Source organism: Sapajus apella, unplaced genomic scaffold (assembly GCF_009761245.1).
Source record: "Sapajus apella isolate SASKATOON/1434 unplaced genomic scaffold, GSC_monkey_1.0 scaffold40, whole genome shotgun sequence".
NCBI classification, from domain to species: Eukaryota; Metazoa; Chordata; class Mammalia; order Primates; family Cebidae; genus Sapajus; species Sapajus apella.
In genome coordinates this window covers 12,895,439-12,923,359 of record NW_022436980.1, presented here as the reverse complement: position 1 = coordinate 12,923,359, position 27,921 = coordinate 12,895,439, and the positions used below count along the sequence as shown (strand labels likewise).

Below are 27,921 nucleotides of genomic sequence, written 5' to 3'. Positions count from 1 at the left end.
CAGGACATAGGCGTAGGCAAGGACTTCATGATCAAAGCAACAAAAGCATTGGCAACAAAAGCCAAAATAGACAAATGGGACCTAATCAAACTCCACAGCTTCTGCACAGCAACAGAAACAGTCATTAGAGTGAATCAGCAACCAACAGAATGGGGAAAATTTTTTGCAGTCTACCCATCTGACAAAGGGCTGATATCCAGAATCTACAAAGAACTAAAACAGATTTACAAGAAAAATCCAAGCAAGCCCATTCAAAAGTAGGCAAAGTATATGAACAGAAACTTTACAAAGGAAGACATACATGAGGCCAACAAACATATGAAAAAATGCTCATCATCACTGGTCATTAAAGAAATGCAAATCAAAACTACATTGAGATACTATCTCATGCCAGTTAGAATGGCGATCATTAAAAAATCTGGAGACAACAGATGCTGGAGAGGATGTGGAGAAATAGGAACACTTTGTTGGGAGTGTAAATTAGTTCAACCATTGTGGAAGACAGTGTGGCGATTCCTCAAGGACCTAGAAATAGAAATTCCATTTGACCCAGCAATCCATTACTGGGTATATATCCAAGGGATTATAAATCATTCTACTATAAGGACACATGCACACGAATGTTCATTGCAGCACTGTTTACAATAGAAAAGACCTGGAACCAACCCAAATGCCCATCTATGATAGACTGGACAGGGAAAATGTGGCACATATACACCATGGAATATTATGCAGCCATCAAAAACGATGAGTTCATGTCCTTTGTAGGGACATGGATGAACCAGGAAACCATCATTCTCAGCAAACTGACACAAGAACAGAAAATCAACCACCACATGTTCTCACTCATAAGCGGGTGTTGAACAATGAGAACACATGGACACAGGGAGGGGAGCACTACACACTTGGGTCAATTGGGGGGAAATAAGGGAGGGACGGTGGGGGGTGGGGAGTTGGGGAGAGATAGCACGGGGAGAAATGCCAGATATAGGTGATGGGGAGGAAGGCAGTAAATCACACTGCCATGTGTGTACCTATGCAACAATCTTGTATGTTCTTCACATGTACCCCAAAACCTAAAATGCAATAATAAAAAAATAAATAAATAACAAAATGATTGGAAAGGGAATAAAAAACAAACAAAGCCGATCTGGTCAAAGGGTGAATTCAGAAAACAGGTACAGAGAATGGTCCTCAGTACCACAAACTTGTTTTTCATGTCATCACTGTCCTGATGGAACCATGCTTTATCCTTTAAATCTTGTCATATAAGGAACTGCTCAAATTCCATAGTTTTACAGAATAGTGGAGAGAGTATTTCAAGCACAGGGCCGGAGGAGTCAGTGTGGTCCTGGAGAAGGGCACACAGCTCAGTTGGGTTGGATGTGCACGGTGTCTGCAAGATCATGCAGCCCTGAGCCATGCCAAGGAGTATGCACCTGACTCTGGAGGTTAGGGGTCTCATTTAACTATGCAGGAAAAGTAGTAGAGAAGGAGTTTGTAAACAGATTTGGAGTTAAGATTGGAAGCAGAGACACTGGTCAGCAAACATATTTAATCAGAGAAATAGACAAATGCAAAAAAATCTAAGCATTTGTTAGAATTGTATTTAAAGCCTTCACAGCTTTAGAAAAAAAAGTAAGTGATGCAAGTTTTAAACTAACTAAGACGTATCCTTGGCACCAGCAACTGCATGCTATGTAAAATCACATTTGTTTTCAAAAATAGGGAATTACATTTCTCGATTGAGATAATTTTCCTTTTTCTCATATTAATCTTTGTTGCTTTTATAGACAGTAAATTGTCACCAGAAAGAGAGATGACCCCTCATTTCACTTCAATAAATGCTTTCTGCATATTTGAATATGTATGATGCCATGGGACATTGTAGACTAAATTAAGCATCTTTATAAGGGATGCAAAGGAAGACGCATGTAATTCACCATAGAGAGAGTGCTGGCATGGGAAGAAAATCCGCTAAAGTGGAAATTCTCAAAGGCGTTAACAGGCCGGGCAAGCGTGGTAACTCAAGCCTGTAATCCCAACATTTTGGGAGGCCGAGGTGGATGAATCACCTGAGGTCAGGAGTTCAGGACCAGCCTGGCCAACATGGTGAAACACCATCTCTTCTAAAAATATAAAAATTAGCTGCGCATGTTGGCATGTGCCTGTAATCCCAGCTATACATGGAAGGCTGTGGCAGGAGAATCACTTGAACCCATGAGGCGGAGGTTGCAGTGAGCTGAGATCGTGCCATTGCACTCCAGTCTGGGCAACAAGAGTAAAACTCTGTCTCAAAAAAAAAAAAAAAAAAAAAAAGCCGTAATAGACTAGGTGTAGCACTGCAGACAGGTGGAAAGAGAACAGGATTTGGTGTAACGTGACCAGAGCTCAAGTTTTATCCCGTGGAGGACCAACATTGTCAACTCTGTGCTAGTTTGTTTTTCAGCCTCATCTTCCTCTTCTGTAAGCTGGAGGTAAAATACATGGACTGAGTCATGTTGTTTCAATCTTGTACTTATACAGTGTGTTTCTTAGGCCCCGGTGGAAAACTTTACATTTATCTTTGTAGAATTTCATCATCTTGGTAGCAATTTTCAAACATGTGAAGGGTTAGTATATTTGTGGAGGGATTAGACATGGTCCATGTGTCCAGGGGCAAGAAGCAAGACAGATATGGGAAATAGAAAGATGGAGAAAGGGTCAATATAAAAAAGTAATTTTCTAACCTTATAGCCTTGGTGTCAGGAGGGGGTGGTTTCACGTGACTGGAGGTGATCCGTCATAGCTTGGAGACAGCTGGATAGGGACACAGTAGAGTGTGTCAGATGATATCATTTCCAAACCTGAAGTAGAATGCCAAACAGCTCAAAATGAAATCTCATCCACATGCAGTGAGGGCATACAGGTGGGGCGGCCTTTTGGTTGAAGACTAATAAGAAGGTTACATTTATGAGTCTTAGATTGCAGTGAGCTGACTTTGCATCTGATGCCTTTTCTTCTTACTCTTTTTCTGAGTATTCTTTTAAATATTTTTTTTTGAGACAAAGTCTCACTCTGTCGCCCATGATGAAGTACAGTGGCACGATCTCAGATCACTGCAACCTCCGCCTACTGGGTTCAAGTGATTCTTTTGCCTTAGCCTCCTGAGTAGCTAGGATTACAAATGCCCACCACCACTTCTGGCTAATTATTGTATTTTTAGTAGAGATAGGTTTTCACCATGTTGGCCAGGCTGGTCTCAAACCCCTGACCTCAGGTGATTCTCCCACCTCAGCCTCCCAAAGTGCTGAGATTACAGGCATGAGCCACCATACCCAGCCTACTTTAAATAATTCTTGAAATATATATTACTGGGTATAAATAAAAGACCTCCTTTCTTTCTGAAAAACGTTATTTCAGTGAAAAGTTATTTAACCCTAAAGTACCCAAGTAGGCTTAAAACTACTAGATAATTTAAAATTTCTATTGACATCTAGGAAGATATACAGATACATACATATTATACACACATATATTTACTCATTATTCATTTATTTTTATGGAACTCATAAACTTTTAACTATAATTTATTGTAACAACTGAACTATCAGGAAAATGAAATAGGTCATTTGTAAAAATACATTTCATTTCCAAGAATTTAGTATGGGGAATTAATTGCAGAAAACTTAGCTACAAAATTGACTCAAATCAGTATTTTTCCACATGCCTTTTATCAGCCTCTTATAGATTCACTCCTGAGGCAATGAGTTTCGAAATAATTGTTGAAAATGATTTATTGTATTCAATCTGAATACTTGATGAAGTAGAAGCATTTATTGCCTTGTCATAATTATGTATTTATCTGAATGTTCTTAAAGATAATTACTTGGAATATTTATTTCAATGAAACTTATTAGGTAGAGGTTCACATAAACTACTATGCATGTGAAATTCCAAATTCATCTATGTGGTCTAAAATGCTCTATATAGAGGAATAATTTGAAAACGTCTAATCCTACAGTTGAGTAAAGCATCTTCTGACTAGCGATTCTTGTCACCTGCATCCTGACCAGGTGAGGCAGGTCTTCGGTGCCAGGGCCATGGGTAATGTCCCATCAAAGGAGGTGGCCACATCTATTCCATTTATTAACATGAACTCAGTAAGCTACACTGACTGGTTTCTTCACAGAGCTCCATTTGCAGGCTGCGGGGCCCCTATAGCTAGAAGTTTTATGTGCCTTTCTGTTCCAGCAAGTTTTTTTTTTCCTTTTTTATGCCTCTGAAGTCATAGAGCAGTACTATCCTAGTAATTCTCCAACCTGGATGCATATTTTAATCTTTAGAAGTTAAAAAAAAAACAAAACAAATGTAGTAGATAGAGCAGCAGTTCTCAAACTTCACATCAAACTCATCTGGAGAGCTTGTTAGGCACAGGTGGCTGGTCCTCATGCCCATCCCCAGCTCCATCTCTAGCCCCAGAGTTCTGATTCAGTAGGCCTGGGTAGGTCTGAGAATATGCATTTCTAACAACTTCCCAGATAATGCTGAAGTGCCTGGTCCAGGGCCCACACTTTGAACCACAGACCTAGAGAACTGTAATTAATTTGTCTTAGATGGGGCCTGAGCATTTGTAGTTTTAAAAACATTCCAGGTGATTCTAATGTGCAATTAGGGCTGCAAATGACAATTAAATCTGGTGGACTTCTTTCTTAAACACGTACCTTTTTATTTTGTATCAAGGTTAAGTGTAACGTGGAAAATCTTATACAAGTACCAAGGCGACATGACACCAACTGCTGAACATAGAGTGTGACTTAATTTTAAAAGCATTCACTGATTTAACTATTACACTAGCAATAATTTGAGTTATTAGTTCACGTCATACTTGTAAGGCTATGAATATCTTCTTAAAATAATTCTTACTGCATATTAAAAAAATAAAACATAGGTTCATGGATTGTTGCTCCCATATATTTTTCAATTTGTTCTACTCACACCTCCCTAAAGTACTTATAAGAGTCTAACAAGGCTGGGCTTAGTGGCTCACACCTGTAATCCCAGCACTTTTAGAGGTCAAGGGGGGTGGATCACAAGATCAAGAGATTGAGACCATCCTGGCCAACATAGTGAAACCCTGTCTCTACTAAGAACACAAAAATTAGCCGAATGTGGTGGCTAATTTTTCCCAGCGGCAGAAGAATCACTTGAACTCGGGAGGTGGAGGATGCAGTGAGCCGAGACCATGTCACTGCACTCCAGCCTGGCGATAGAGCAAGATTCCATCTCAAAAAAAAAAAAAAACCAAACAAAAAACAAAAAAAAGAGTCTAACAAAACGTTGAACAAACATGAAGAAGCCAAGCAAACAATGTGGTATTGAGTATAACATGGGTGCCGTATAAAGTATAATAGGACCACTTCAAATTAATGCCATCACTAAAGAGCCTCTAAACCTTGATTTAGAATTACATCTTATGTTGTTACCACGTATCACTCTGGATCAAAAAAGACAGAATCAGCAAATGGATTTGGGAAATTTTTTGTTGACAAATCACTGAAACAGAATATTGCAGAGATAGTTTAAAGGTTCACAGATGTTTCTCTGCATACATGCCCTGAGACCTTGCATCGCGGCTCCTTTTTGGGTATCAGTAGACATTATCCTAGGGAAGATATTTTTACCAGAAGGCTGAAAAGTTCTAGTTAGCATATAGCTTTGTCTGTCAGGGATTATCAGGACTCCAGGGTAATATGTAATTTCATACAATAGGCATGTGCTGTGAGTAGAATTATTTAAGACAGCTATGATTCCAAATATGGATAAGGGGAAATTCCAATTAAGTGGCATTTGAATTTTAAGAGTCCTTTTGAAAAACAAAAACCGCGAAGTGAGAAGCTTTATTTCTACCTGCCATTACAGAAAGGCTCCTTCAGATGGAACATGAGAGGTAATGTTTTTACAGCACTTTACAGTTGTCAAGACACTTCTACATGTATTACTCATAGAATCCAGGCTTAGTTTTCTAAAAAATAACTTTTCAGAGATGCTGAGACAGGAGAGTAGAAAATAATTTGTCTGCTTTTGTTCAAGGACCTTTATCCATGAACCGTATTTGTTTGGTGGCAGCTAAACTTGAGGTAGCCGACAAGCCACAAACAAAGTAGGGACGAGGAGAGGACGCGGGGTAAGGACAGAGCTGCCTGCGGGAAAGATACAGGTGGAAATCCATTGCTCTGGACACTGCTGTCCAGAAACGCCCAGCTCCAGAGCTGAGTGGCTCTGAAGGCTGCAGATGACCAGGGCAGAATCCCAGGGAACCCTCATCACCCAGAAAGGAATCTAAAACCAGACAGATGAAAGTGGACACTGAGAGAAATTCAAAGTCAAGGACAACATAGCCAGAAGTGGCCAAGATACATGAAACAAGAACAGAACAGGAAAACCGAGAGAACGGAAGAACATAGAATTAGGGCATCGAGCGTAGCCGTTCCACCCCTCTCCTTCCCCCCGCACGGCAGGCATCGTCCTCTCACCATTTCCTCCTTTGGGAGGAATCAGTGCCACTGTTTCAAGCTTCAATATTCCCCGTTGACTCTTGCCTGGATTCTGAGTGAAACCATGCCTTGGGTAAAGGTGTCATTAAGGATCTGTTGCATGCTTTCGTATTTTCTTTTATCAAAGTAATAGGCTACCATCTCAGGTTAGCTTAATATGCTTGTCATATCTGTTTATAATATTAAGAAATATTTTTCCCATAATTTTTATGTGGTGGGAAGTCGGGTCCAGGTTAATGAATATTCTTTTTACGGCCAGACAAAAAAGAGCCCACACAGTTCTGAGAGCATGTTTGTAATCCCCTTCATTACCAGACTAGAAAGGGTGTCAGTTCTCTTCTTCCTAGACATACAGTGATGAGTCCCAGGCCCGAGTGCTTATCGCCCGCCTTCATTCCCGTGCACTAAAGCAGCTTACCGAGTCCCACGCTCTCCACGTGATCGGCTCTGCGTTCCATCCGCGGAAGAAAGCGCCACGCTGCTTCCCATTTGCAAGGCCTATCCCTTTCACCTGAGTCACATTTATTATCTCTCTAGTCACAGACGCTGATTCCACAACACAGATTCAGTCACATCCTCCTCTTCATCTCACGCCGCAGCCGGGATGAAGGAACGCACCTGGCATTTAAACCTGGGTGCTGAAATGCCTCTGCACGTGGCTTAAACCGCTCGCTAAAGATTCCCACTCACACCTTTGCAACAGCTACATTGTAAAAAACGAGTAAGCTGTGGCTCTCGAATGGAGAGGCTATTTCCCTGCAGCCATATTCTCCTTGTGGGAGATTCCCTAAGGGGTGCTTAGAAGATGCCCAGGGGTTCTGAACACAAGGCCGGATACCAGCGTCAGCACTGATGGACCCCTACTGCTGATGCCAAGACTAAGAAGCAGCAGAGGGCAATGGGGTGGGGCAAAAGCCAGACTATTGAGAGGAGGGGTAGGGAGCGGAGTGAGGAGGGTAATTCAGGATCTCCAGTGCAGCTGCCCCTTTGAAGAACACTCCAAGGGAGTGGGCCTGGCTGCCAGAAGAGGTTCTGGGAGGTCGGTAGGGAGGGTGGGCAGGGCGGCCCAGGCACAGGGTTCAAATGCTAAACAATCTCAGAGACAAACAGGCAGTACCTCTGGGAGCAAACGAAGCGATCCAGCAGCCTGAGGGATGCGCTGAGCCCACCGTGGGATCTCAGGCAGGTCCTCCAAAGGTCGGGGGTGGGGCAGGACCGGCATCATGGGTGGGGCAGTGGGCGGGCACACGGGGCCCCGAGCTTGTTTGAGGCTCTGCTGCCGCCATCTTGAAATTGTAAGCAATTCTTTCACTAAGGGCTTGGCATTTTTATTTTTTAAAATTTTTAACTCTGCCAGTCCTAAAAAATGTGGCCTGGATTAGGGAGAGGAGGACAGCGTTTCTTCTAAGGTGATAGGATCCCAGCCAACACTTTAGGGCTTGGCGTAAAGCTTTCCCTCACTCCACCATCTCCATCACTCTCTGCCTCCTTATGTTCCTGCACGTTTCTTTAAAGCAGTCTTCACTTCCTGAAATTAAGGTGGTTCTTGTTTACTTGTTTATTGCCCAGCTCCCTTTTGCCGGTAGGCGGTAAGGACTTTGTCCGTCTTGTTCACTGCAGTATCCCCAGTCCCTACAACAGTGCCTGGCACATGCAAACACATGCTGAATAAATGGTTAACGCCAGGCCTTGGGAAAGGTCCCAGGCTCCCAGAGAAATGGCCGGATTCCACGGGAATCTGGGCAGTGCCTGGAAGTAACTCAGTCCTGTGCAGAGTCCCAGGAAGAAGAGGAGCTCTGCCTCAGGACAGGAGGAGATCAGCCATAAGGGTGAGATCAGTGGGTATGTTAGAGGTGGAAGAATCGCTAAGGAACCTGAGGCAGGTGAAGCCAGCATAAATAAGATTGGAGGTTGATGACAAATTTTTTTAGCTAAGAGTTGTTGAGAAACGCTGAGTATATGGTGAGAAATGCTAAGCGTATGATAATATTGTTTGCTAAGAACAATGGCAAGGAAAACCTAGCTGCCCTCCCTGCCAAGTGGAAAACGACTTGGGGCATTCTAAAGTAGCAAAATAGCGTATGTATATCATACACAGGTTAAAACAACTCTTTAAGCATGGGATATGTGACCCTGTCTCCGTGGCTCCCTCGTGGAGAATACTTTCTAGTTTGTCCTTGATCAGTGGTAAGCAGGCATCAGCTGCCTACCTAGTTTATCTCGGTTCTGTGAGAAAATACCAAACACCTGTTTGTTAATAATAATCACCTGTTCTGAGAGAATAACTACGTGGGTCAGTGTCTGCTTGAGGCTCTCAGATAGTTCCACTTTGCTATTGAATTTGGGTGTCTGCTTCTTAATACCTTCAGCGCTGCCTGCGTGGGGGTCTCTACACCTGAGCTGGTCTTGGTAAAGAGTAATATCCACATTGGCAAGTGATATGCAGCGGACGCTTGTTGTAAAGGTCAAGCTAAAGTGGAAATGTGCTAAGTCGTTATTGCCCCAGCAGAGTAGAAGCAACTTCCACTATTTCACAAAAGCATCTACTGTTTAGAATTGCCTATGGGGCTTGATTTAAGACCCCCCCTGATGAGCCCACCACTCTGTAACGTTTTGGGATTGTCATAGCATCAGCTTTTGTCAATGCACTTCTTGTTATCTGTCAATGCACTGTGCTCATGAGGCCCTGTACATGTATGGATGTCACCTCAATGCATGTAGGGGTGACCTGAGCCTGGAGTGGGCCTGGGACCTGTGAATGACAGCTCTGACCTTTGGAACTATTTTCAAAATGTTCCAAATGAAACAGACTTTTCTCTTTCTAATCTGAGCACTTCCAAAATCTCTTATCTCTGAACTAGCGTCCCATCCCCCCCTGACTTGCATGATGGACAAACTGAGGTGCTGTATCTGTGGTCTTAATAAAGACAAGCTTGTATCCCTGTGGGCAAACCATAATAAATTTGGAGGCATTGGCATTGAAGAAATATGTTGATTTCCAATTAGCCTGAATGACATGTTGGAAAACTAGTTAGAGCAAAAAAAGCCTTTCATCGCCAAACCTGCTGTGCCCAGTAGGGTCACTCCTCCCGGTCTCAGGTTAGATAGATGAAATTTTCACCTCCACCAGTCAGAGCAGGTGAGCAACAGCGGACGAGAGACTGTTAGGTTTGTCATTTAGGCAGGATGTGAGTTTCATTTAATAAGGAGGAAATTGTATTTTCAAGTGTTTTGTTTTTTCCAGCTTTATTGAGGTATAATTGACAAATATACGTATGTTTAAGGAATATGTGATGTTTTGACATATGTATCCGTTACAAAACAGTTACCACAATCAACCTAATTAATATATCCATCACCTCACACAGTCAGTTACCTTTGTGTGTGTGTGGGGGGGTGAGAACATTTAAGATCTGCTCTCTTAACAAATTTCTAGTATAGAATACAGTAACTATAGTTGCCATGCTGTATGTTAGAGCTCCAGAACTTCTTTTTCCTGCCTAATAAAATGTTATGCCTTTTGACCCCATGGTTCTGTCCCTGCCCCATCCCCCCTGGCAACCGTTATTCCACTCTCTGCTTCTATGAGTTTGACTTTTTTATTCTATAGAAATGAGGTCATCTAGTATTTTTCTTCCTGTGCATGGCTTATTTCACTTAGCAGGTCCTTCAGGCTCATCCACGTTGTCTTAGATGACAGGACTTCCTTGTTTCTGTAAGGCTCCATGATATTCTATTGTGTATATGCGCCACATTTTCTTTATTCATTCATCATCAATGGACATTCAGGTAATTTCCATATCTTAGCTATTGGGAATAGTGCTGCAATAAACACGGGAATGCAGATATCTCTTTGATGATGATTAAGTATTTTATTTTTGCCTTCTCTACAGCATAGTGGTTAAGTCCAAAGTCACTGAAGCCAAGAGGCCTGGTTCAAATCCCAGCTCTGATACTTGTTAGCTCTGTAAGCTTTAGCAAATTAACTTCTCTGTGCCTCAGTTTCCTCACATGAAATATGAATTCCTGACTTATTGGGAGGATTCAATGAATTGATACATATAAAATGTTTAGAATGGGACTTGGTGTGTCCTAAGAATTCAATGTATGTTGGCTATTCTTGTCATTTAATTATTCTTGTCACCGCTTTTCTCAGCCCATCTCTTCTGATGGGGAAATAAATGTCTATTCTCTCATTTATCCCATTCCTGTTTGGATTTACAGCTCTTGAGGCAATGGTGTAGATTGAGTTTTACGGTATTTCTCATTTATTAACCCGTTACTTAATCAGTAAAGATCTCTGGAGTTTAGAAAAAAGCATAGCATGAATGTCTTTAGTGCAGGGAATGGAATGAGTGCTGATTTTGACCTCTGGAGGCCTGACCTAATGATCACAGTGTCACGGCTGAGTTTCCTGCCTCTTAGGCACAAGCTGTTTAACGCGGCGACCAAATATATCAGGTGACAGGCAAAGAAAGATGACCCATGAATAAGGAGAATACCATTTATGATGTTCATTTAGGGTTCCCTAGAGTCAAGTCAAGTCTAAGACTCACTGGAAGAATAAGAACCAAATCAAACCTGTTATCACAGTGGCACATCTCTTTCCAAGGCACCTTATAACCAGGCATAACTCCAACTCATGTAATCTGCAAAACAGAGATAATTACACCTGCCTGCTCTGTGCCGCACAGAGACAGTGTGAGGATTAATTAAATAATGACTGCCAAGAACACCAGGCTCCTTTGAGATAAACGCTCTACAAATGCAATCTTAGATGATTAGTGGAATTTTTTTTCTGTAAATATCAGGACAGACCTGCAGCTTATGAGACCAGGTTCCTCTCTGCACTGCCGGAATTCCTCCAGAGGATAGAAAGCATGTCTGGAAAATTCCTGACCACCAAACTAATACATTTCTAGAGAACCTTTGTTTTCTATGGTCCCACATAACTTGACACATGCTTTCTTCACCGTTTTCAGAGTCTCACACCAGGTGCCTGCATTTGGAGTCATATCTTCCATAGTGACCTTGCTGCCTTCCAAATGAACATCTCTTTTGTAGTTAGGGCGTCATTCCACTGATTCCACTTCATGTGACTTTATCATTGTAAGATGACCCTCCCAGTCTTCCCAGAATGCAGGACTTTCAATGCTAAAACTGGGGCTAGTTCTGAGAAATTGGCATCAGCTAGTCAGCCTAACATGCTTTGCAATAATAATGATATTATGTTGCTTTGTAACCTCTTGGAATTTACTTCGGAGTCTTGATAACCTGTTCTATAAAATATTGAGGCCCAAACTGATAATAAATTATTTTGTACAAGGTGCATTTCTAAATTCTTTATGCTTAATACCACAACTCCTGAAGGAAGGTATTAGCATTACATCCATTTGACAGATGAGACACATGAAGACAAGGGAATTTGCTTAATGTTACTCAGCTGGCAAATTGGCAGGGCTAGAGGGCCTCACCAGGTGATGAGGTATCAGGCCCCTGTTCTTAAGCATCATGCCATATTGCCTCTCTAAGATAACTTCCAGGGCTCAGAGTTGATAATTTTCATATAAAAAGAAGATAATTTTCATATTTTGGCTGGGCACAGTGGCTCATGCCTGTAATCCCAGCATTTTGGGAGGCCAGAGTGAGTGTATCACGAGATGAGGAGATTGAGACCATCCTGGCCAACATGGTGAAACTAAATACTAAATATTTAAAAAATTAGCCTGGTGTGGTGGTGTATACCTGTAGTCCCAGCTACTCAGGAGGCTGAGGCAGGAGAATCACTTGAACCCAGGAGGTGGAGATTGCAGTGAGCAAAGATTGCGCCATTGCACTCCAGTCTGGCAACACACCAAGATTTCATCTAAAAAAAAAAAAAGCCATTTTGTTTCTTTTCATTTCTAACTATTCTAACAATTCAATAAACTAAGTGGACATATCTTCTCTTTTTCTCTGATTAAAAAATGCAAACGAGCTTAGGACTCCCTCTGCAAAATGAGCAGCAAATCTGTTTTCTCTCTTTTTGAGTGCTCCTCTCCCGCTGGCTCGGCCCATGCTGCCGGCCACACCTTGACTGGCTGGAGCTGCAGCTGTCTATGCATTAGATCAGAATTGGGACAGGCATCCAGGCCCTCATGAATGCAGACCTTTCCCTGCTCTGCTCCCCAGAGACTCAAGTATCTTTGGGTCAAGCTTCTTTTCCTTTTTCAAACTGCAGAGAAAAAGTGCTGGTTACAACTCCTTTCCATTGTGATTGAGTTGTCGGCTCACAGTCCAAAGTTTGGTCAACGAAGGCTCATCATCGGTCCTGTTCATTGGGAGAGGAGCACTCGAAAGAGAGATAATAGAGTTGCTGCTCATTTTGCATAGGGAAAATGCAAAATTTGTTTGTTATGTGGCTGCCATAACAAAGCACCATAGATTGAGTAGTTTAAATTGCATACTTACTTTCTGCCAGTTCTGGAGTCTGGAGGTTCAAGATCTGGATGCCACCATGGCCAGGTTCTGATGAGGAACCTCTTCCTGGCTTAGGGGTGAGCTGGCTGCCTTCTCACATGAGGAGGAGTGAGAGCGTGAGCCGGTGAGCTCCAGTGTCTGTCTCCTCCTATAAGGACACTAATGCCATTACGAGGAACCCACGGTCATGACCTTAGATCTAATGATCTCTAAAGGCCACATCTCCAAATAGCATCACAATGGGGATTAGGGCTTCAACAGACGAATTTTTTTGGTGGGCATGGGGAATCACAATTCAGTCCATAGCAAGAGCTAATGGATTATCTTTTGGGTAATCACTTGTATCACACTCCCGTCTCATAGGGGGAGAACTAACTCTCATAACTTAATGGTTATTTTCTCCCCTTATTGTGTTTTTAAAAAGTGGCTTTCTGATCCCTGTTTTGTTTCTGCATTAAAAAACCAAAAAACTATTTTAACGTGCAGGAGAGGTTCTCGTTCTACCAGTGAAAAATAGTATCAAAATGATAACCCAACTTACTTAGTTTAGGGCTTAGTGATTTAAGGATGGTAGTTCCAAGAGGCCTTGGCATATAACATTCCTACCCTCGATTTGGAATGCAAAATTAAGAGTGAAGTGGCTCAATCAAAGGAAAGTATTATTTTTTTCCATTCTATAATTAGCCATCACCAATAGCTAGTTGTCTAGCTGTTAATTCCTGTTTTCATCCTTTAGTTCTTCAACACATGTAGAATTGCTCTCACAAATCATGGAGCAGAAAGCAGACATCATGTGAAGCAGAAGGGAATATGATTGGCTTGTTGTGCCAGAATGATTATGCCTCTGAACAAGTGGTCTCTGATTAACTCTGAATTCTGACTGATTGGAGGTGTTTCACACATCAACAAATTCCGCTGATGTTTCTGTCGTCCACCTTTTGTTTGTTTTCATCACCGTGCCCAGCCACCTCACCACTCAAGCTTTGGTTTCATGAATAAAAGCAAAGCAGTAAAAAGTTTAAAATGTGTTTCTGCTATCATGCCACTTCCCTGGAAACACCAGTCATTTTCTTAGGAGGGTGAAAACTAGGTTAATTACGGGAGCCTATGCCAGAGGTGACCTGGCACTAATCCACCCTCCCTGCTTTTTGTCAGTTGTCTTTGTCTTAGAGTTTTTGCAAGAATTAAATAAAAATAATTAACATATGTAAAGCATTTAACGTGGTACCACGTGCAATGAATATTAGTTTATTTAATTATTTTCATAATCCTGTCGAAAAAGTCATTTTCCCTTTGTATGACATAAGAACAGGGAGCTGAATGAATATTTGTTGAATGAAGATTATCTAGACCAGTGGTTTCCAGAATTTCGGATTTCAAGGCTCATTAAAACTAAAAAGGAAATTGGGATTGATGCAGGACTGCTTTTTATTTTTCTAAGCTGAGGCATGTGAAAATTAATTTCCAGCTACTAGCAACAATATGGCGTTACAAACAAAAGAAGTTGTACTGCAGATATAATATAGAATTTAAAACAATAGATTTAACTTACAGAAAGACACGTCTTTACTCCTGTTTTTCTTGATTTGCTGAGAAATGGTGGAAGTAAGGTGGTCTGGCAGAGGACACAAACTCACATTTAGAAATCTCTAATCCCATCCAAACCTTTGCCTCCATAAACCATCTGAGCCAAGTGGTTGTCGCTCCTAATTTTAGGGATCTTTGGGCATGAAGATTTCACAGTCTTCCTGGCAGCTTCTTCTAAAGTTTAATCACGCTTAAGTTATGTCTGAGCTGCCAGAAGATTGAATACAACCAATGAAGAAAAAACAGCCTGACCTGTCTGCCTTCTGGGCGGGCTGTGCCTTTTGAGGTGTTCACATTTATAATCTCCTTGTGGTCATTCAGATTTGAAGACAAGCCTTACTCAAAGCAAACAGTCCTAGAATTAAAAAGAAAAAATGGTAAGCAATATGTGACTCTAACTGAAGGCGTTCTGCCTATTCTCTCTGGGGACATATAAGAATTCTGGACCAGGTGTGGTGGCTCACACCTGTAATCCCAGCACTTTGGGAGGCCAAGGTGGGTGGATGGCCTGAGGTCAGGAGTTCAAGACTAGCCTGACCAACATAGTGAAACCCCGTCTCTACTAAAAATACAAAAAATTAGCCAGATGTGGTGGCGGGCATCTGTAATCCCAGCTACTCAGGAGGCTGAGGCAAGAGAGTCACTTGAACCCAGGAGGCGGAGATTGTGGTGAGCCGAGATCACGCCATTGTACTCTAGCCTGGGCAACAAGAGTGAGACTCCACCTCAAAAAAAAAAAAAAAAAATTCTGGAAGTATTTGAATCTATATAATATTATCCCTATGTCAAGTCATGAGATCTTTAATCAGAGTAAATATGAAATTATAGTAAATATGATATATGTCATGATCTGGTGTACCTCAACATAAAACCCCACACAGCCATTTGAGCCACTGGATATGTTTTACTTTTCATAGAATTTTCTGGGCCTTATAAAATGACTCTTTACATAAAGTAGTTATAAGAAAATGAAGTCAGACTCTCTCCACTTGACATTTGTCATGATCATTGCAATGTTATAGTTTGGGATTTGTCCCCTCCAAATCTGATGTTGAAAATTGATCCCCAAAGTTGGAGGTGGGGTCTGGTAGGAGGTGTTTGGGTCAACCGGATGGATTCCTCATGAATGGCTTAGGGGCTTTCTTATGATTAAGTTCTCACTCTTAGTTCCTGTGAGTCCCATTATTAAAAAGAGCCTGGCACCTCCTTCCTTTCTCTCTCACTTCCATTCTCACCATGTAACATACTGGCTTCCCTTCCCCTTCTGCCATGAGTAGAAGCTTCCTGAAGCTCTTACCAGAAGCAAATGCTGGCACCGTGCTTCTTGTACAGTCTACGGAGCTGTGAGCCAAATAAACCTATTTTCTTTAGAAATTACCTGACCTTGGTTATTTGCAGGAGTGTCCAATCTTTTGGCTTCCCTGGGTCACAAATAAAATACACTAACACTAATGATAGCTGATAAGTGAAAAAAAATTGCAAAAAAAGAAAACATAATGTTTTTAGAAAGTTTACAAATTTACGTGGGTCTCATTCAAAGCTGTCCTGGGCTGCATGCGTCCCATGCCCCGCGAGTAGGACAAGCTTACTTTACAGCAACCCAGACCAAGACATGCAAGGACCTGAAGTTTGTTGCTACTCAAAATGTTCAGTAGTAATCTGGGAGGCTACCTATTCCCTTTGGGGCAGGGTCAAGTAACATAGGAGGGCTGACTTTATTTGCTAAGATTAATTCATGCTACAGATAAGCTCCACAATAGGGCTGAATTATCTTTATCCTTTTATAATAAAAGCTCAGTCCCAAAAATCCATCATTTTTTTGTTTCTTTTAAGTTGGGTCTACACAAGGCAGCTAGTTTCAGAATATGCTTCATTATTTGCATCCGTTTGGTGTCTACATATAGACTGAGAATGGTGAGAAGATTAGAGAGAACACGAATTTAACTTGAAATAAATTTAGAGGACCATCAAAAGAATTATTCTGAGACTCTTCCTGATATAACAAATCAATAGATATTTTGAAATAAAAGATGGGCTGAGGCTTTCTTACATTCAGTGTCTTTTTTATCATGTTTTATAGTCATTTACCCTCAGTCCTTACCTAGATGACATCTATTCTGTAGCCTCCAATAAGGACAGATGATTTAACAGAATAGTTGAAATTTTTATTATACTAGAAATTTTTATATATGGGTTTACTGTATCTGAATGTGAACAGAAAACAGTATTATAAAATATCAATCTATAGTCTCAATCATCAGGATATTTACATATTTTAGTATTTTTTAAAAACCCACCTTAAAATGAGTCTAATGGACATTTATACACACATGCAGACACATACATTCATGCTGTGAACCAAGGAGTTGCCAAAAGCACACTTCCCACTGTGACTAAATGTTACTACATTAAAATGTTTTCTAGTTCTGAATCAATAAAGAAAGGTTTATGTTAAAATAAAATGCTCCCTAGAACCCGGCAGACAGCTGAATAACAGGAAATATGTTGGCTTTAATCAATACATACCATTTTAAGTGGAAGCATCACTCCTCAGAAAGGGGAGTGTGCTTTGGAGAAGGTAGAAAGACGTTGTTCTGTGGGGGGATTTCTCTTTATCCAGGTGACTCTTTGCAATAAATTCTGAAAACTAAAATTAAACAGTAAATGTAGATTCTCCCTATGATATGTTGGTGTTTTGAATAAAGTCCTAATTGTGCCTTTTGTCCTCCTCCCTTAGAATATACAATCTTTAAATAAACAGCGAAGGGCTCAAGACCGTATGAATTCACTCAATAAGACTCTTGCCAAAAGGAAGATGTATCACTGCTAAAATAGAAATGGCTCTAGTGGGCTTTCACAATCTAATGCCCCTGCTTTTAACAAATTCGAGAAACTAGGACATTGCTGGGTCCATATACTATCAAGGGATTCTCTTGAATACAAAGCACAGCCTAGACTGAGTGAAGGACATCTGTGAAGACCACAGAAACACAGAGCAGGGAGAATGGTGGTAGTGTTTAAAGGAAACCTTCACTGGAGTGATTGGAAACAGAGGCCATATGAGGATAATGCTTTTCAGGATGGTTTAAACAATCATCCTAAAGGTGCAGCTCTCCAAGTAAGTATGGATCGCGTCTCCATAATGCTGTGTCTTTGCTAATGTATTACAGCATTAGTGCTATTTATAATCAACAAAATTACTAACTTTGTAATCATGCAAGTTTGGTGATAGTAATTATCACAGAATAAACAGCAGTCAGAATGCCTTTGCTGCAGTTATTGATGTTGGTGGCAAACAGAGCCAGGGAAGGTTGGTTTTGTTTGTTTTTTTCCTTTTTTAGGGAAGCCACCCAAGCGGGCAGAACCTGCAAGTGTTGGCCAGGAAGGAGGTTTTATATACCTTTCAAAAACAGACTTCCTGAAAGGAGATGTCACAAAGGTTCATTGGCTAGGATTTATAAATAGTGCACTTATTTTTAAAAATAATCACATATATGTTTATGTAAATTATACTTGCAAACATACGCTCACCATTCCGCCTTGTGGAAAGGCTGTGGCTGGTGCCTACTTGGGGCTGACACAGTTTCTGAGTCGCCTCTTGATGACGTCACACACATTTGCCGCGGCCCCACGGAGCGCCTGCGCAGTAGAGTTCTTTCTCTACATGCAGTTCCTTGTGCGTCTCTTACCACCGGTGTTGGGTAAAAAATAACATCCAGAGACTTTACTATCTGTAATTAAGGGCTCCAATGCTACTAGTGATAGAAGCATTGAGCTGTTTGAGAAACAGACATTTTATCTTGCGGTTGGTTTTATTTCCTTGTGGCTTAAATTATGAGTGAATGTTCCTCTCATTTCTTACTTTACTCATAAACAGTATTTTCTGTGGCAAAATTACTAGTCATTCTTAATAACTACCGGGCAATAAAGTGAGCTATTTGGAAGACAGGGGGTGTGCATTCCAGTTGTTCCACTCATCGTGTTTGCAGGACAGTAAAGGGGAGGGACTTCTGGGTCCTCTGGGGAGGGGGTTTAAAAGACTGCAGGAAGTTAGTATCAACACTTTTCTTCTTGATGGAAGAGAGAGCTTCATGATAGCTCTGGGATTGAATAGGCAAAGGCAAATAAAATAAAATCAATCGCCTTACAGTTAGGAGTTCTGTTAAACAGAGCACTTGTTTGAGCTTGTTTTTAAAAGTCCATGCCCTTTGACTCAGCAATGAACATTTACAGAGATTTAAGGAAATAACTAGATCAGCAATGAACGTTTCTAGAGACTTATGTTAGGGAAATAACTAGATCCATGGTAGACATGTGCATTCAAGGATATTGTCCACAGCACTGTTTATCATAGTCCCTATCTTGGCTCAGAGCAGGGGAGTTTAGGACTTGTCTGGATACAGGACTTGTCTGGATCATTTCCAAGATGATCCCAGGAAGCGGGAGGGAGACAGTAGGGAAGACGGAAAAGCAAATTGAGGCTGATGCCTTGGGCCGCTGGGACTCAACTCCACAGCGCCCTCTTGAGCATCACTCACAAGGTCTCCCGAAGCATTTATTCGCCAGTTCTGTCCCCACTGGTTGAAGGTCGCCTAGGAGCCGGGGGGGAAAAGACTCTCCTTTGCCTCAAGGCTCTTTAGCACTGGAAAAGCCCCTGTGCTAGCTTGTCCATGTGGGGCTGCCAGCACCAGGTGAGTCTGAGCTCTCATGACAAAGTTCATTGCAGCTATGGCTGAAACCAGAGGCAGGCCAAAGAAGGCAACCCTGGAAACCAGAGGTGTCCATTGTAAGCCAAACTGGAAACGCACAGAAGATCCACTAACTGGAAACTGTTTAAATAATTCTTTTCTTTTTTTCTTTTTTTTTGAGATGGAGTCTCGCCCTGTCACCCAGGCTAGAGTACAGTGCATGCTCTCAGCTCACTGCAACCTCCGCCTTCCAGGTTCAAGCAATTCTCCTGCCTCAGCCTCACAAGTAGCTGGGATTACAGGTGCGCACCACCATGCCTGGCTAATTTTTTGTATTGTTAGTAGAGATGGGGTTTCGCCATGTTGGCTAGGCTGGTCTTGAACTCCTGACCTCATGATCCACACACCTTGGCCTCCCAAAGTGCTGGGATTACAGATGTGAGCCACCGCACCTGGCCAATAATTTTTATAGACCCGTACACCAGAGAATTTTGTAGTCATCGGCAACTATGATGTCTGTATTTATGGACATAAAGAGGCATGTGCCAACCAAAAAGCATGTTACGAGGAAGTATATATACTATTTTTTTAAATCTATAAATGTACAGATGTACCCCAGGTTATGAAACACACAACAGATACAAAACTGTTTTATGCAAATTGCTCCATAAGGTACATAATTTATTTTTGGATATGTGGACACTTTTATATCCACTGCAAGACTAAATGTGGGAAGTGCACTTCAGAGCCCCACAGCCCCTGCCCCACGCCCTTCACCGTGTCCTCACCTGTCTCCATTACCTGCTGTGATCTCTGCGTGTCAGCCACGCTAATTCCATGTTGTGTGTTATTTCCTCTTTACTGCCTTCTAATTGCAACTGGAAAGTGGTGATAAGGACGGAGGCTAGCAGTCTATTTGAAGGCGTAAAAGGAAAGATACAGTGCCCCTAGTACAAAGTTGGTGACTAGTCACTGTGGTTCAATAGTTTTAAAGACCTTGTCTTTTTTTTTTTTTTTAATCATTTTAAAAAAGAACAGTAACACTGTGAATGGTGATACAAAAAGCCGCAAAAGCAAATCGAAAGCATTTTAATGTATATGAAATATGATTTACTTAAGACCTTTGAAAAACGGATGATTGCATAAATTGCATAAGTTGGAAGATGCCTCTATTCCCTAGGAAAAGTGATTTTCTCTGGATAGTGGAATTTCAAATTATATTTCTTTGTTGGCATTTTCCCAATATTTCTCAAAAATTATGTTAGTTGAGTTAAGAAAGCATGATGATGACAGAGACACGGATGAAAGACACAGTATCTTTTTAGTCACTTGCAGTTGTTGTGGGAAATTTCCATTAGTAAACACAAAGAGGCCATTCCAGAGCATCTATGTAGGGATCTATCGGAAGGAGCAAGAGGAAGCTGTGTTTTGTAACACTTTAGATAAAACAGAGAAAACGCCAATTCCAGTTGTCTATGTTAACAATGAGGGAGAGTGGCTTATATAGATTATGGACAAAGCGCCTCCCCCCGACCCCCATCAATCCCTGATGTCTCCTCTAGCCATCCTAAAAGGTGGCCCCCGTGTGACCCTGTAAGTGGCAAGTGTCTGGCTGGGATCTCACCTCTTTCCATGACAACACAAAACCAGCCTTTTGACTTCGTAACAGAGCAAGGCCAGGTGGTCTGTGACATGGCTGGCCACAAGCTGACTTTCTAACCAGCCTATTTTTTCCCCTCTGACAACACTGGGCAGTTTAGTGAGTCCAGATGGTGATTCCCCACATGCGAACTGTTTTTCTATGCGAAATAAATGCCAGCTGTATCTAGCTAATCAAACTAATGTAAACTTGATTCTGGGTCCTCCTTTATGAACACTCTTCCTGGTGGATGGTACCTTACATCTTTAGAATACAATCGCAATTTTTTCCTAATTATTTTTCAAATAATGCTACCTAAAAAATGCCACGTATTTAAAAAATGTGTATGTGCCCTAGCTGGATGCAGCTATAATAAATCCAGTGAATTAAAGTTAATAAATATTTAGACTTTGCAGTGCATAAAAAAATGAAGGTTGATGGGCCCTGAGAAGAACGGGGACACTATTTAAATGTCATGCATTTTAATGGAAGAAATAGTTCAGTTCTTGTCCTCCCTTTCTTCAAAGCAATGATTGTTCAGGCTTGGATTTTCAACACCCCATGCGCTCACCAGTTATCCCAAGGGAGGCCACAGATTGCCATTGCTTTGTGTTCAGCTCATCGCATTCATTGATTTAATAGGTCCACCTGGACATTTTTCAAAGCCAGTAATTGAAAATGTAGCCTGACAGGTTAGCAGGAGTGGCAGGGCCTGGGGGGCAGGGATGGAGTGAAGGAGGGTGGCTACTTTCTCTTCAGCAACCGTAGCAGGTGCATCAAATGCTAGCACCAAAAATGCTGACCCAGGGGCTACCCAGAGGACAGAAGGCAGGTGCATCCCTTCTGGGCACTGACCGGCCTCAGAAGGGACCTCAGAGGCAGGTGAGTGGTAGAAGAATCATGGGCCAAAACCACACTGTTTAACCACAAATCCAATAAGGTTCAAAAGCAACCACGTGACAGAGGCCATGTATTATTCTTTTCCTTTTCTTTTCCTCATTACCCGAAATTATAGTGTGTGTGTATGAGATGGGCTATTTCAAGCGCAGCTAATCCAAATCCACTTCTGTACATTCATTATTATTGTTGGTAGCAGCAATGGGATTTTAAAATATTAACGCATGTTTCCACCTCTCTGCAGTATTTTCTGCTGCTGTCTCCATGCCTTCAGGTATCCAGGCAATTGTGTGCTCATTATCTCCAGAAGGATGTGATTCTGTGGAAAGCAGGGGAGAGAGAAGTGTGAGCAAGCTGAACCTTAGGCCTCAGGGGAAATTGTCAGGGCTTTGAGGAAAAACAAAATATTTGGGAAGAAGGATATTATAAGGGAAGCAAGGCACCTCTGGGGACTGGAAGGAATTTCCCCAGACTGGGCGAAGAGACCAAAGAGCAGAAGACAGGTGTTTCTTTCCTGTGAATACCTAGCTAGCCCTAGAGATGATCTTAGAGCAAAGCGGCAGATGAGAAAAGCTGACTAAGCCCAGGGACAGGAAGACCCCGGAGAGGGACTTCAGAGAGAATATTGGAAGAGGGGCTGTAGAGAGCCTCACAGGAGCCTGTGTGCCTCCAAGAAGGCATAGACACAGCAGGGGGTGGGGGGCGAGGGGCGGGCCTAAACAGGCAGGTTGGACAGAAAGAAAGGATATGTCAATGTCACTTGCAGCCTGTGTGGATCAACAGCTGAAGGCGACTGGACGCCCCAGCAGACATCTGTGTGGAGAGATGACCCTGGCAACCAGGCGCTCCCCACTCCTACCACATCCACAACCTGGGACTCTGTGAACCCCCAGAATTCCATAGGAAGGAAACCCAAGAGTGACTAAGATTGAGTTTCTAGGTTAAAACAGACATTAAGTTTAGTGGTAGAAAGTTTACATTTTTTGTACACTTGAATTATGAATAAGCTTCATGTCACCTAGTGTTATTTGTCCCTACCATATGGTGTGGATGTTAGAATTATGAAACCTATCGTTGTAGATTTCACTGTTTCAAAACATTTCCATGCACTTAAAAAAAAGTGATCTCTTCCAAAAGCATGTGAGGTCTGGAGGAAGGCTATTATCCTTACAACAGAGATGAGGATGCTGGAAGACGGGGAGAGGGATGAAGGAGTTTATTTAACATCACACAGCTGCTATCCACATCCTGCTCCACGAGCCCCTTTTAAATCCATCCTACCACCATCTTCTCCCACCACCTAACGCTTCTTGTACCCCTTCCCTACCATAGAAATAATGCATTTCACATCCTCTTTAGCATAGCAAATCTTTGAAAAGATTTTGCTGTCTTTTAAAACAAATCAAATGGTGTCATAAATGGTATATTTGAAATAAAATCAAAGCATCAAGGCAATGAAAGAAAGCACTGCTTTGCTTTCAAAGCCTGTTTCAACTACCCCCATAGCTCTTATGTTAGTATTTCCACATTAGTAAGTCTCCAAAAACTTTGGAGAGCACCTGCTACAATCCCCTTTCACCTATAGTGAGAAAGGTAGTCCTTGTTCAAGGTCACACAGCCAGGCAGGGGCAAGCCGAGGGGGTAATAAAATCTGGCCTCCTTATGCCCTGTTCAGTACTCTTTCCTATACACTAGATTTCCAGTTAGCTTGAGCAAAAAAAAGTTCAAACTTTGATGAATTTAGCAATGTTCCCCAAACTCTATTTGTAAAAAATAGCCCTTGAACCAAAAAAAAAAAAAAAAATTGGCATATAATGTTCTCTTGAGATGCTTTAAAAATTTCGGTAGAAAAAAGTAGTCACGATAAATTTCTCATATTGAAAATGTCAAGCTCTGTTTGTTATATGATGATGTCAGGGACTATAAAATATGAATTTCTGCTTGAGGATATAAACTCCTCTACAAAAATTTGGTTTCCAATATCTGTAGAGATACGAGTGATAACTAGGAAGTTGCTTTGCTTGAGTTGTTTTGAAATAGTTGTTATGATTGTCATTGTTCATTGCAAGCCTGTATATGTGCATGTCTGAAACAGAGATTGCGGTTGCTGATATTTGCACTCATATTTGTTACTGTCACCAAACTCCAAAACGGATATTGCCAAAGGGTCTCATTCTCATGGAAGACCTTGTGGCTGACCGTGGGAAGGACAAGGTACCAGTATTTGTTGAGTACTATGTGTAGGGACCATACCAGGAAGATAGAGTACTTCTACTTCTGTAGAAAATTGGCAGGGCTGAACAACATTAGAAATTGCTCAACATCACTACTGATCAGAGAAACGCACATCAAAACTACAGTGTGATAACCACCTTTACTCCTGCAAGAATGGCCATAATAAAAAAATAAAAAATAATAGATGTTGGCATGGATGCAGTGAAAAGGGAACACTTCTACATTGCTTGTGGGAATGTAAACTAGTACAATCACTGTGAAAAACACTGGAGATTCCTTTAAGAACTAACGGTAGAACTACCATTTGATCCAGCAATCCCACTACTGGGTGTCTACCCAGAGGAAAAGAAGTCATCATACAAAAAGATACTTGCACAAGCATGTTTTTGGCAGCACAAATTGCAATTGCAAAAATATGGAACCACCCCAAATGCCCATTGATCAACAAGTGGATAAAGCAATGTGGGGTGTGTGTGTGTGTGTGTGTGTGTGTGTGTGTGTGTGTGTGTGTATATATAGATGATGGAATACTACTCAGCCATAAAAAGGAATGAATTAATGGCATTTATAGCAACTTGGATGGAACTACAGACGAATATTCTAAGTGAAGTGACTCAGGAATGGAAAACCAAAGGCATAAGAATGACACAATGGACTTTGAAGACTCACAGGAAAGAATTGGAAGGAAGTAAGGGATAAAAGACTACAAATTAGATTCAGTGTATTCTGCTTGGAAGATGGGTGCACCAAAATCTCACAAATCACCATTGAAGAACTTACTCATGTAATGAAATACCGCTTGTTCCCCCAAAAACCTATGGAAATAAATTTAAAAAGAAAAAAGAAAACTGGCAGGCCTGCAGTGGCTTGAAGATACTAGGACTAACTCACATGCCATTTATCCATATATCCATTCAACAGTCTGCAAATATGCACTGGGCTCCTAGAATATTACAGGTATTTTTCTAGGTGCTTGGGATACAGCAATGAACAAGGAGACAAGTTCCATGTTCTCCTAGAGCTTACATTCCAGAGAGCAAAGAAAAATAAAAAGTAAGCAAATAAATGCACAAGCCAACTACCTTCTTTCTGCATTGTGGTAAGCATCTAATTGCACTATATCATTTAATTACCACAACAACCCATGTGGGTACTACTATATTCATTTAATGTTACAAATGAGTAAAATCAAAGAGAGAGTAAATAACTTGACCTAAGGTCTCAAAGCACATGAGCAGGAGAGATGAAATACCCAGGAAATCTTATTTCAGGGCTTATGTTCTTAACCACTATTAAACTGCTGTAGACTAAATGTTTGACCTCTCTCCCCCTAATTTATATGAAACCTAATCCCCAATGATATGGTATTAGGAAAGAGGGCCTTTGGTAGGTGATTAGGTTGTGAGGGTGGACACCTCATGAATGAGATTAGTACTCTAATAAAGAAGGCCCCAGAGGGTTTCTTTGCTGCTTCCTCCACGTGAGGACACAGCAGAAAGACAGCTGTGTATGAACCAGGAAGAGGGCCCTCACCAGACACCCAGTCTGCCAGTGCCTTGCTCTTGGACTTCCCACCCTCTAGAACTGTGAGAAATAAACTTTTGTTGTTTATAAGCTACCCAGTCTATGGTGTTCTGTAGTCCAAATGGACTAAGACAAAAACTTTATGTAAAAAACCTACTAAATGATAGGACAGGTGAGGAAGACAGAAAATGATGACATTATGCAACAGGTAGCATACTTAGGTAAGCCAAGTTAGAGCAGGGGCATACAGGAAGGGCAACTCATCCAGAATAGGGGCGTCTGAAAAGGATTTCTGGAGAAGTTGAGGCCTGATCTGGGCCTTGAAGAATAAATGGAAATTAATGAGGGATGGGAAACGGAAAAGCATTGCAAACCAAGGGCAACTTCAAATTCAGGCTTCAGGTTGTAGTCGTGTGTTGGGGAGCTGTGAGACATGAGCTGAAAAGAAATCAAGAGCTAGATTCAGAAGGGCCTTGGGTACCACTCCAAGGAGGACTTTGGACTTTTCCTCTAAAGATAATGGGAAGCTATTGGCTGATTTTAAGATATTATCCTATTTGCATTTTCATTTTTTTTTTTTTTTTTTTTTGGAGACAGAGTCTCCCTTTGTCACCCAGGCTGGAGGGCAGTGACCCCATCTCAGCTCACTGCAGTCTCCATCTGCTGGGTTCAAATGATTCTCTGCCTCAGCCTCCTGAGTAGCTGGGATTACAGGCATGCATCAGGACGCCCAGCCAATTTTTGTATTTTTAGTAGAGGCAGGGTTTCACCAGGTTGACCAGGTTGGTCTCAAACTTCTGCTTTCAAGTAATCTGCCAGCCTTGGCCTCCCAGAGTGCTGGGATTACAGGTGTGAGTCACCGCCCTGGCTCCATTTGCATTTTAAAGAGTCCCCTGTGGGATCCTAATCCATTAGGTATTTGGAAGAGTTAAATCTTTTTCTCTCGTACTCCCTGACCCACAGCTCCCAGGAACAATTTGGGCCAGATCTATAATCTGTAATTTATACTTTATAAGAGTACTAATCACCCCAGACATCCTACCACCAGTAAAACATACTACTATTGACATAAAAAAACAGATTTAAGGCAATACTTATGAAATTATTTAAATTCTGGGTAAAAGATGATTAATAGCCACAGTTATTCCTGAGTTTGATCTTGACTTAACATTTGCTCCTAATTTCAGTTTAGCAAATATTTATGGAGGGCATTGTCTGCACCTAACAGCTTTAGATGCTGAATGGGCTTCTAAAAACATACTGCATATAATTTAGTTCCTGTCCTGGACAAGATGGGTTTTTTTTTCTCTTTTGACAAAAATATACAAAGCAGCATGTGGGTCTTCACTTATATGTAATAAAACACCAGAACAGGAAAAAAATCCCTGGATGAGGTTGTCATGGAGAAGGGGAACCTTAGATGACCTTGGAAAGATTAGGCTCCCAGGATGTAAGAAGATACCATAGTGAATTATTTTCAGTAATAACAGTAATCTCCATTTCTTCATGACTTAGACTCAAATGTTAATTGTACTTTGCACTGGAAAAATTAAACAGTGGATATAAAACCATGCAAACACTAGGACAACTAAATCTTTCTGCGTAACCATTTGTTCCTTGTGAAATCACCTTTCTATAATGAATTGTTATGAGAAACTGGGGGCAGGAACTGGCCTCTGAGAACAGCAAAATAAGCTCTCTGAGGTGTGAAAATGAAATCTCCTTCTACTTTTAGCTTTGGAATTGTAGAGGACCTAGACACGACAGAAACTCCCCTGGGTATTGGCAGAAGCTTGTCAGGAGCACTCTTGGACAAACTTGAAAAATTAGCTAAGAAGTGTTTTGGGGAAAGTCAGCTTGAATATTCACCGTTATGCAGATTATAAATTTGGTAAAGGCTCTTAAACAATTGTCATCTATTTAATGAAAAGAGCAATATCTTTTGATTAAATATATATATATATATATACACACACACATATGCACATATATACACACAGATACATACATATGTATATTCAAATAGTTTCATAATTTAAAAAACCCAATCATACATTGATAAAACTGACACCAGATATCCCAAAGCCACAAATCACCACACAGAGGAACCCTGTTCCCTCCTTACTCTTCTCTGGTTCGTGGGTGCCCACCTTGCCGACCATCTCCATGGAGAGCCTCAGCAGGACTGACCCTGAAGGAAATGAGAAATGCAAAGCAGAGAGAACAGGATCCATGCCTCTGATAGTCACGTCTTTTGTAAAGTACATTTCTCTCTCCGTATGACAACGGCTTATCTTTAAGCCTAGAAGCCAAGGGCGATTCCTTCTAATTAGGCCAGTAGTCACCATTCTGGTTC

At 41.4% G+C, this 27,921-nt stretch overlaps 1 long non-coding RNA gene across 1 annotated transcript; it reads right to left on the bottom strand.

Moving 5' to 3' along the window:
- Positions 1 to 305: 305 nt before the first annotated feature.
- LOC116565346 lies at positions 306 to 24,250 on the bottom strand. The gene is made up of 3 exons (XR_004275399.1): positions 24,137 to 24,250; positions 1,440 to 1,443; positions 306 to 339 (listed from the first exon to the last, which is right to left on the bottom strand). It is a non-coding gene; the product is annotated as an uncharacterized LOC116565346 (long non-coding RNA).
- Positions 24,251 to 27,921: the final 3,671 nt, after the last annotated feature.